Genomic DNA, 9,382 nt, shown 5'->3' with positions numbered 1-9,382 from the left:
AGGTTTTCATTGTTGATAAGTCTGAATGGAAGTGTGACAGAAGAAAATTTGCCCTTCCAGTTTTCTTTCCATGAGTGTTTTAGAGACCTGCTGGGACCTGGACGTCTCCTTTCTACTCTTTTCATGTTCTGTGAGAAATAAAGAGTTTGTGTCATTATTCAAATATATTTTTCAGGTAGTTTTAGGTTAGTTTTTTGGCTTTATGAACAATCTTGCTTGAGTGGATGAAATGATATCATATTCCAGTTCACGATGAATGATTGTGTTCCTACTTTATATTTCTTTACCTGTATTACATTCTGTTCCGTCTGTTATTCTAGCTTTTTATTGAGCAATCATCTCGCTGCCTCTGTAAGTTTGTCTCTGTTTATGTGTCTGTGTATTAGCAAAAAATCTCATAAATCAGGTTTTTGTTGAACTTTTCCAAAAGTAATCATTCAGTGCACATTCACAGCTGCAAAACCTTTGGAGCCAACTCAATTCAAGATAGCTGCTACCCCAACACTAGCAAACACAAAATGGCTGTAACTCAGCCAGTTTCACAGACATTGAGGGAAAGCTTGGTGAGGTAGTACCTGAGAGTCATCCCCAAACCATCCTTTGAGCACTAACAGATCACACAACATCTGTGTTTAAAACGTTGGCATGCAAGGTGGCACATCATAGGCATGCCTTCAAAGAAGGCTGCTTTTAATTAATTTTGCTCTAAATGGTGTTATTTTTCTTTGTCAGATGAAACAAGACAGCTTCTTCTTTTTTTGTATTTAAGTGTGCCAATGAAGCACCTTTAATAATATTCACCCATTATTTTATTTGTTTCCATCAGTTTTTAATTTGCTCTCACAGTTTTGTAAAAACTATCCCAAACATACATAAAAACATGGGACTCAATAGGGAATAGTGGGTTATGATTTTCCATATATGCACAATGAAGCTATCAATCCCTCAAGAAATGCTTATCACCCACTGCCTTACATACCAAAGTTTTAAACAAATATCTAGGGGGCTCTGTTAGTGTTTGGAGTATGTGTTGGGGATGACTCTCAGCTACTGCCACACTAAATTTATTCCACCTGAGAATCATTATATCACTCTAAAAGAGGTGATAGGTGACAGTTTTTACTCTTCTATAGCAGTAAATTGCTCCACTGGGGTTGGCATAGCTGACAAGGTGGTGAGGTGGATTTTTTTGGACCTTGTAAAGCATCGCAAGACATTAAATGATGAATACTTTCTCTGTCACACAAAAAACTTGGGAATATCTTAATCAATTTAAAGCTGCACACATTGTTCCATCAATGTTAATCTTACATTCTGACAGTAAATTGTGTTGATGAGTTGATTTAAAACATAAGATATAATATTTATTCTCAGTTGGATTCATGTCTGGGCTTTGATTGGACCACTCCAGAACATTTAACTGGTTCTCCTTAAACCAGTGGAGTGTTATTCTGCAGAGTGTTTAGGCTCATCGTCCTGCTGGAAGGTGGACCTAAAATTTGTAAAACTGTCTGACTTTTAGCTATTTTTGTGTTACCTTGAAACTGCTGCTTGTTTCCCATGCAGGCTGTGCTGCTGTAAGTTCACTTGGAGCCAATAAAAAGTCATGCCCTTTGACTTTCTATGAAACCTACTTCTGACAATCAAGTTGAACATTTTTTTTAACTCTTCTCGTACGAACAAGCACTTTTTGTACCCAAAGGGTCAAATTTACCTCCATTTAAGTGCTTATTTTTAGCTGATACCAAATATCAAGTCTTGTCATGCTCCATGTATGGACATCAGTAGCAGCTGAAGGTTTTGGTCCAATAAAAAGTCCAATCAGATGTAGAGAGAAACAAATAAATTTGTGCTTTATTTAAATATTTGACAAACTTGAACCAAAAGATTTCCAGAAGGCTAAATGATGGACCTCAATTATCACCTGAACTATCAGGTACAGTTCAGCTACTATAGTTCACACTTTTACTAAGTTTTGAACAAAATTCATACTAAAGAAAATAGTGAAAGATAAAGACTCAAATCGTCAGTTTGAATATTAATACTGGATAATAACAGTAACAACATCAATCTGTGGAATCAGAACGGAAACTATTTGTTTATATGGTACAATTACACTGGAATGTTTTGACTTTAAAAATCACAGAAGTGACACAACTACAGGAAAGGTTTAAAGATTGTTGTTTTTGCTGCCTGTGAGACGGCAGAGTAGAGTTTGGTCCTGAGCAGCAAACAGCATCAGACTCTATAAGAAAAAACAGATGTGCTCATCAGAGTAAGATACTTTTCTGAGTGTAAAAATGTTCATCTCTTCACCCTCTTGCATCTCTTTAAGCCAGAAAGAGATCCCACGGGGCAGTGGATGAGAGGTGGGGTGCAGCTTTGACAGGATACCAGTCCATCACAGGGCCAAACAAGAAAACCAGCATACGGAGAGAAAACCAATGCAACCACAGGAGGTGTTTTCGGACCAAATGGTTCCAAGGACTCTCTGAGGGTTATAAGGACTGTTAGTCTCACTATGGAGAGGTTATAAGGACCTACAAATTTGTTTTTACACTGCCAGGGGAACACTGTGAATGACCAGTGTGACAAACTCAGTGTGGTGATGCAACTTGTGCACATGACATTCTCCACCAACAACAACTAACGACGCTGTAGTTGGAGCTGTGTTGTATGTCTCCGGCTTAATTTTTAAACTGGAGTTTGAAAGAGCACTACAAACATATAGGAGCCAAGACTCATACAACAGATCAGTCTGCTTTGTGCTGCAGAAAAGGCGTCTGTCGAGTAGTTTTTATTTTAGCAGTACTAATGTAGTTTTATTAATGCGAGTGCTAGAAGACTGTTCAGTTTGACTGTATGTTTATGTATAGAGCAATCATATCTCCTTATTTCCTTGAGAGTCCCTATTGAGCCAATAGAGCACCTACTCTGAAGCAGGAACTAAAACAGACCGATTAAATAAGGACTGTAACTGTTCGCAGCACCACCAATGCAAAAGAAAAAATCAAACTACATATACCTCCAAATGGTTATAAGGATTGCAAAGTGGTCCACTATGATTCAAAAGCACCTAGGGACAACATGTAAACTCCCCACAGAAAAACACCAGTTTAGATCTGAAACTAGGAGTTTCTTACTGTGAGGCAACAATGATAACCACTGCTTCACCGTACCACCATGAACAGATATTTTAATACTCAAATAAAAGAGAAAATACAGCTTAAATGTCTGCACACTGAAATCTAGCTGTAGATCTGAACTTGAGGTTCAGGAATGTTTTGGAGATTAAAAAAAAAAAAGTAATGCAGCTGTTTGAGTAGACTGAAAAGAAACTATTGTATGTTCCTGAGAAGTATTATTATCTAATGTATTTTGAGGTTAACAGGATGTATAGTCTCAACTGTAATCTTTTACAGCCTTAAGTTCACTGTAGTGACCATGTTCGTTGTTCAGTCTTTGAGCTGAAGTTAAGAGGCTCAGTTTCTGGTTAAAAAAAAAAACACAAGTTGATGATGTGAAACTTTAAATTCATTTCTCTCCATATCATTTCAATTATGAATTGTCTCACTTTACTGCATCAAGGGTTTCACTTAGAGCTGCAGAGGTGTGTGCACTGATAACTGGAGGGATTTCCAGTCGTTGCTTTTGATGGACAGAATCTTTGCAGAGGCTTAAAGTAACACAAGCCCAGAAGACAGTAATCACAGCTGTACCGCTAGATCATTATTTGGTGAGCCTGCTCATTTATCTGCAGGATTTCTGTAATGGCCATGTTTCTGATTGGAGCCTTGTGTTGATTTACTGTGAGCACAAAGGAAAGCAGGGAAAAGATAAAAGAGGTTAAGCTTCTGCTACTTTTGTTTTTTCCCATGTTGTGTTTAATCCACTAGTGAGCGAGGGCAAAAAAATACAAGTTCAATCTAAAGTCAACAAATTGTCTGTGTACTCTGTCCTGTTCAAGGACTCATCCAAAGTTCATACAGAAGTATACCCATGATACCTGAACTGTGTTTTGCCTTAAGGCTGAAAAACCCACGAGTCCTCTTGAGGTTAGAATATAACCCGTCTCCATGTTCACCATGGGTCAATACTTCATGCTAACTTCATTAAACATATACAGGCATGTGAATGATGGGAGGAAAATGTCTATCCATTTCATCATACATCTGTTTTCATGTAACTTATCCAGATATTGGTCATAAACATCAGAGGGCTGATGAAGGTCTGTCTGTTTTTTCCCCAAAACTACATCCTAGAACTCCATCTATCAAATGTCAGAGAAGTCCCAAGACAGATGAAGTAACTTAAATCATTAATCAAAATTAAGGCAACTTTAATTTATATAATTCAGCTGCAGCTGCTTGAGACACTATCTGAAAGTAGTCATTCAGCACAAACTTAATCAGCAAAGTGAATAATAGGTGTTCAGGAAGGAAAAACACGCTGAAAGCAAAAACCTCAAATACTGCTTAACATCCTTGTGTTTTAGTTTTAGGCTCTTTGCTTAGAGAGCAGTTTGTTACAAATGATGTAATGAAATAGATGAGGGATTTAACTAATCCCACAAAAAATATTATTCAAAGATGCAAACTGATTTAAAGTCTCTTTTCGGAAGCTTTCTTATTTTAGTTTGCCTCTTTATCAAGATGGGAAATAAATTACACAGTAACTATCAATTATTAACTTTCACTCATTTGTTGACAACAAATGGAACAATAAAATTTGCTTTTCCTGAAAAAAAGCTCAAAACACATAACCACAAAAAAGTTGTTGAAAATAAACACAAAGGGAGAAATGTCTCTGAAATGTATCGTCTCCTTTGACATCCCAAGGAAATCAAACAGTAATGTCTGACTGTAACCTTATTTTCATCTGTTCCCAGCATTCTTTGATTTAAAATCATAATCACTGTTTGATATGAAACATTAGGCTCTGGCACAATAGGATAACAACAACACAATGGGGAATAAAACATTCTGATTGATGTTTTTCTGGAGTGTAATTGGGTTTGAATTTTAAGCTTCACTTCTCTGGGTTTGACAAGAGCGCCTATGCAGAGAGCTTTACCCAAACCTCCCAAGTAAACACCTTTCCATTCAGTAGCTTGTATTTGTGACCTCGTTGGTAAAGTCAGAAACTCAAGCCATCACTCTTGGAACTTTATTTTCATGCTCAGCTGCTTTGTCTCTACAAAAGTTAAAGAGACAAACAGTTTTACTTTTTGTTTTTAACAGGGCATCAAAAGACACCACCAACTCAGAATCCCTGCAAAAAAGAAAACAAAAAAGAAAACAAAACAAAAACACAACCCTGTTACCTTTTTGTGCCCCCTAGGTTTGAACATTTCTTTTTTCAGCAAGCTGTTCAGATTTCCAAGGAAAATATGTCACTTCTTCAGTTCATAGTAGGAAAACCTACAACATAAAATCAAGTTGCTTTTGTACCTAAGCAGTGGAAGTTTGTTCTTGTTGGTATTGTTCATTTATTTGCCTTTAGCAATACCTTATAATGTATTATTATATTACCATATAATGAGCTAATAATCATCCCCTTGGACTTAGTCTAGTATATTATATTTCCACTATATAATCAAATGCATCGACTTAGATAAACAAAGCAGCTCTGCCTTCTGCCCTTGTTCAGAATTGAGGACAAAATGTTAATTTTTTGGGGGGTGCTGTCATGTTGTATTTTTGGAGCCAGGGTCTGTGCACTCGGGTTTGTGGGGCTGAACCCTTGATATGCCCACCCTCCAAATTTGCTAACAGGTTCTCATATTGTCAGTCACAATTAACAGGACACTTTACTTTAAGCTTCAAGTAACTAATTGAAACTAAACATATTGGGGAAACATACAGCAACGAGGTAAGAGCTATGAGAATAAACAAAAATCAACACCTGACAAACCTTATCTAAAGTGTTTTTTTTTTTTTTTTAATTCAAGAAAATGTCCCATTTCTTTACATGGACCTTAAAAATTATACCTCAGCCCGCCACTAGGGGATGTTCATCCAGTGAGTCTTCAGCTTCAGGCTTCTGGTTCTGTCTCTACCTATAATATATCTCCATGTAAAAAGGTCAATTTTCTACAGGTGCCATTCAATTCTAAATAAAAACAATTACATAAAAAGTTACTGTGGTGTTAGTATGAAAAATCTATCATCTTTAATTCTGTCCTTAATCTAAGTCAACAGCATGTGCATCTTTTATTTATCAAAAACGTATTACTAGTAGCAAGACTATAGGGAATAAGACTTTTTTACTTTGCATTCTCAATTAGTTTTGTTAGGTAACACCAGCAAACATGTTGGTTCAGAAATATATTTATCTAGCTGTAACTAAGTATACAGTCACGCCTATAAAATAAATAGGGGAAGTCCAGTGTTAGTTGGACAAATGAATGTGTAGTAGATGCATATTGAATTAGTTTTAACCTGAATCTTCAATTAAACAATTCTTCAGTCGAGCCTTTGTGTCTCCCGGTCATTTCTGTGGGCCACCTCATAAAGAACAATCATTTTACATGATTTAAAATTTGCTCATTAAATTCAGGCTAGTCTCTAAATGAAACTAACATTTTTTGAAGGAAAGCTTCTTGCCCACTGATTTGCATGCCAAAGTTCTAAGAAAACATCTTGTTTGATCTGTTGGCGCTTGAAGAATGTGTTGGGAATGACTCTCAGCCACTACCACACCAACCTTTAGGTCTCCTTGAAACTCTCTGAGGTATAGTACATTATGTGTTTGCTAAGAACAATTAGCTGTGGCGGCCATCCTGAAATGGGTTGGCTCCAGAAGGTAATCAGATGTGCTGTACGTCATTAAAATCAGTCCAGTTGTTCATGAGACATTTTGCCAACATGCAGACACAGCAGCACACAGACACCCAGTTCTTGCTTTTAAGTTGTTGTACAATTGTTCCACCCTGGAGAAAAAAAACAAACAGTGATGAGTGGACCTAACTACTTCTTAAAGTACTGTAGCTCTGTGGTCCTGGAGGAACCTCATTTCACTATATTGTATGGATTTTATAAGGTTAAATTCAAAATACAAGTAAAAGTCTTTCAATTCTTGAATCTTTAACATAGTTTTGTAATTGGTATAAGGTTAATAAAATGATTGCTTTAACCCTCTCGAAGCCTTAAAAAAAGAGAGATAGAGAAGCCCTTGTGACGTTGGGTCAATTTGACCTGAAGGCCACGGGGAGGTTAAAAAATCATTTGTCCAATTCAAAAGAAAAGTCCCTTGAAAGCAACTGATAAGGTTAAAATCCAATACTGAGAGGAAATTATCTTCAGGCCCTCAGGCAGAATTTCATTAGACTCAGACACCAATATGTAGTCAAAGTCACTGTATTAGCTTTGAAAACTTGGGAAAACCAAGGTGAGTGATCACCATCTGTTGATGCATTCTTAAAAGAAAACTAACTTTAATATGTTCAAATATGTACGTACACACCGGTAATCAGTGAATCTTTTAGGGTTTTTTTTAGCAAAAATTTCCTTGACATTCTTCAGCCATCAAACATTTGAACTGTCTTCAGCTAATCTTTAAATGATCTGCATATTGTTGTGTTCTCACTTTATTTTGGTTTTACAGCTTCCTAGTAGTTTTGGAAACAGCCTTTTATTAAGACAAGACAGTGTCTAGATTCAGCTTGACGATCACGTCAGTTCTCAGGAGTGATCCGCTCGTGACCTTTTGGCATTTCGGTTAATTTTGAAACAGATTTACGGAGAAACACACAGTGTTACAGCATCAAACACTGACACCAACTAACACTGAACGGGGGCCAACCGTGTACCCCGAGACATTAGAGCCAAAGAGGGTTCTCGGTTCATCACCTCGTCCTTTGAGCCTGATTCTCTATTTCCAGGAGAACAGAGGAGTTCATGTGAGAATACAAAGGCTTCCCAACCTCATCACAGTTTGAATTATTCAGTTTGTGTTCCTGGTGATGCCTGAGGCTTGGCTGCTTCTGGTGACCACCAGTGTAATTGAGAAAGCCTCATTTTATTTCCCCACCACCCGATTCTGGAGCAACCATGACCTCTGTGACTCTTCAATGTTTAATTCCCATTATAATTTGCTGTTTCCAAGCTTATTGTGGTTCCCCTTGTAGGTTCTCTGTGGAGTTCAGGAAGCCACAGAGAGGTATCTGCAGGTCTCCTTCTCAGCTACAGCGAGAGTATTGACGAGCTCGTATTCTGATGCACCGGGACAAGTCGGAGCTGCAGGAGCAATTTGTCATTGAAGAGTGGGAAAATGTGTAAGCCGCACAACGTGCATCACAAACACCTCACTGAGAGCCTGACAGGTGAGACATGAGATTAATGGTGTCTTTTTACCCTTGATAAAGATCACTGAAGGCCACGCTGATTGGCAAGCGATTTGAGGCCATATAGAGTTTTTTGTTGTTTTTTTTTTTCACGGCAAATGTGACCCTAGGTTTTAAATTTGAAAAGAAAATCTGATTTAAATTGCTTTTCATAAGCTACCAAAAAACTGCACCTGATTTTGCCATGCTCGATTTGTACAGGGTGATAAATTAAAAAAATGCAAAAAAACATAGAAAAGCGAGATCAGGAGTGTAAGTCAAAGGCATGTGGTGATCGTTGATGTCATCGCTCCGTGCGTTTGCATCTTCTCCAGCTCAGAGTTCCTCCATTTTCACTCCCCTCACAAGATGAATAGATAGCCTTGAAATTACTTGCAGATCTGTCGCATCATATTAACCCCGTGATGGCAGTGTGGACTTTTCTGGGGTTTAGTTCAGCTTTCTACCTCTGTGCAGATCCGCCATGATCCTAAAGATTTATGGTACAGAAAATAGAGAAATCCGTGTTATTAGTGTGGCTTTACTGTAGTTTGTAGAGGATCTTATTGGTGCAGGATTACAAGCTAGCAAGCTAGATTGCTTGTAAAGAAAATTTAAAGGCGTGTTTACGTCACAGCAAAGCATCTAGCCACCCAACAAATGTCTGAATAGGATTCATTTGTATTCAAAGCCTTTTAGATGAAATTCACTGCTCTGAACCGTTTGTTTTATTTATTTTTGAAACAATCTGGATGAAAAGATTGAGAGAATCCTTATTTGAATACCAAACTACCTTTAGCTCTGCCTTGTGTAACTTTCTCTTCTCCCTTTAAAACCTCGAGATATAAACATGTTGCTTTTTAACGTTGGTTTGCTCTTTTTTTTATTATTTCTCATGTTCCCATCATGGCCTGAATTTCTTATGAAAATAGGCACTGACTGATATAATATTCCAACAGTATGATAGCTTTAAACAAGAATATTATGGTTTTACTGCATTACAGGATTGAGACAAAAGTTTTAAACACAAATTTAAGAATATATTGCATGATTTATGTT

This window comes from Kryptolebias marmoratus, linkage group LG20 (assembly GCF_001649575.2).
Source record: "Kryptolebias marmoratus isolate JLee-2015 linkage group LG20, ASM164957v2, whole genome shotgun sequence".
In the NCBI taxonomy this organism is placed as follows: domain Eukaryota; kingdom Metazoa; phylum Chordata; class Actinopteri; order Cyprinodontiformes; family Rivulidae; genus Kryptolebias; species Kryptolebias marmoratus.
The sequence above is the reverse complement of the archived record's forward strand: the minus strand, read 5'-3'. Positions refer to the sequence as shown.